Source organism: Elephantulus edwardii, unplaced genomic scaffold, assembly GCF_000299155.1.
Source record: "Elephantulus edwardii isolate Elephantulus edwardi_28Jun2011 unplaced genomic scaffold, EleEdw1.0 scaffold00030, whole genome shotgun sequence".
Lineage (NCBI taxonomy): Eukaryota > Metazoa > Chordata > Mammalia > Macroscelidea > Macroscelididae > Elephantulus > Elephantulus edwardii.
The window spans coordinates 8,131,346-8,133,388 of record NW_006399780.1 but is presented as its reverse complement, the minus strand read 5'-3'; the positions used below and the strand labels follow the sequence as shown (position 1 = coordinate 8,133,388).

The 2,043-nt window shown below is 41.8% G+C and overlaps 1 pseudogene; it reads right to left on the bottom strand.

The window, feature by feature from the left end:
* Positions 1-1,333: 1,333 nt before the first annotated feature.
* LOC102868876 lies at positions 1,334-1,461 on the bottom strand (annotated as a pseudogene).
* Positions 1,462-2,043: the final 582 nt, after the last annotated feature.

Here is a 2,043-nt window from a genome sequence, read left to right as displayed (position 1 = left end):
ATCCTCTCCAAGATGAATCTGTTTGTTTTCCTGGCAGTCCATGGTACATTCAGTACCCTTCTCCGGCACCACAGCTCAAAAGCATCCACTCTCCTTCTGTCCTCCCTAGTCATTGTCCAACTCTCTGATGCATAACAAGCGATTGCAAAGACCATGGCCTGTATCAGGCGCACCTTAGTCTCCAGAGAGACACTGTTGCTCCTGAGTACCTTTGAGAGGTCCTTAACAGCAGACTTTCCCATCGCGATACGCTTTTTGGTTTCCTGACTGCTGGTGCCAAGAGCGTTGACTGTGGAGCCGAGCAAACTGAAGCTGTGAACACTCTCAATCTCTTTGTCATCCATCCTGACGCTGCCAATTGGTCCAGTGGCGAGAATCCTTGTCTTCTTGACATTGAGCCTCAGTCCATACTGAAGGCTGCAGTCCTTGACCCTTCGCAGCAAGTGCATGAGGTCCTCCTCAGTTTCAGCAAGCAGGGTGTGTCATCTGCATAACGCAGATTATTAATAGATCTGTTCTTTTGGCAGCCTATGGGATATTCAATACTCTTCTCCAACTTCTTTATCATTATTCACTGTCCAACATTCAGATGCATAGGAAGAAAATGAAAATATCATGGCTTGGACCAGTCGCACCTTAGTCTTTAGCTTTTGTGGGTCAGCTATGACTTAACCACTAGGCCACTTGCTTTCCAGTTTTTCTATTTCCTTACTAATGATGAGTGACTGTTTGGGAGAAGGATGGGCAATCTCCTCCTGTACGATTTACAGCCTCAGCAACCCTATGGAGAGTTGGCTGTGAATTGATTTTGACTTAATGGGCAATGAGTTTGAGTTAGCATTCTCCATTCTCTTGTCATGGACTTATGACCTTTTTTTTTTTTTTGGACAAAAATTTCCCTTTTCTGTCTATTTTCTTAAAGTTTTGGAATAAGCAAAAGTGTATTTTTGAGTCAATATTTGTTTTCAGGTTTAAAACTTTATTTGCATATTAAAAATATTATGCATTCCAATCATTAAAATAATTTTAACAAGAACAACAAAATGACACTCTGGTTAAACTGCATTTTATGCTACAAGGCACCTTGGACAATCTTTACTTTTTACCCTGTATTTTATTCCCAGTTTCTTCTCTGCCAGCCATACAGGATGATGGAAGGAGCGGGACCCATCTTCAGTTGTCAGTAGTTCTAGATTTTTGGGTATGAAAGGGGGCAGCACAGTCATTTAAACTTGATCCAACCTCTATGCATCTTAAAAAGTCAAAACAGCTAAAAAAAGGAAAATAAGGCAATGGTTGAGGAATGCGCAGTGCATATTGAGACACAGCTTCATTATGACTCGCCCGCTTGCTTCTCCTGTTGGATTATCTCTTTCGAAGTGGATTTTTCTTTTGCATTTCTATCTTCAGTTTTGACATTCCGAATTCCTCAATCTCAGCCATACCAGGTTTGTTAGACATGGTTGCAGATTGAAACAAGTAGAGAGGCGTGAGAGAATGATGAGTCTTGTTCATGCTGGGCTGCAACTGCCACCAACTCTTACTGCAAAAGTTTGTAGAAATCTTCTATTTCCTCCTCTTTGGTTGTGGTTGTTGGTGCAGATGCCTCTTAATTCCTTCTTTTGTCTTATTGACCTAGAAAGTACTTCCAGTACAATATTGAAGAGGAATGGTGTAAGTGGTGGCCTTGCCTGGTCCCTGTCCACACGGGTTTTTTTTTTCCTTTCTCCATTGAGAATGAGGTTGGCTCTTGGTTTTGTGTATATACTTTAACTGTGTTGAGGAAATTCTCTTCTATTTCTTTTTTGCTGAGTGTTTTAATCAGGAAATGGTTCTGGATTTTGTTGAAGACCTTTTCTGTGTCAATTGATAGGATCATATGTTGTTGTTGTTGTTATGTGCCGTCGAGTCCCCTGCGACTCATAGCTACCCTATGTACAATAGCTCTAAACCACGCTCTGTCCTGTGCCAATCGCACTGTCTCTGACACTCCCATCCCAATTATCCCAGTCACTGAATCAATCCACCTCATAGAGGGCCTTC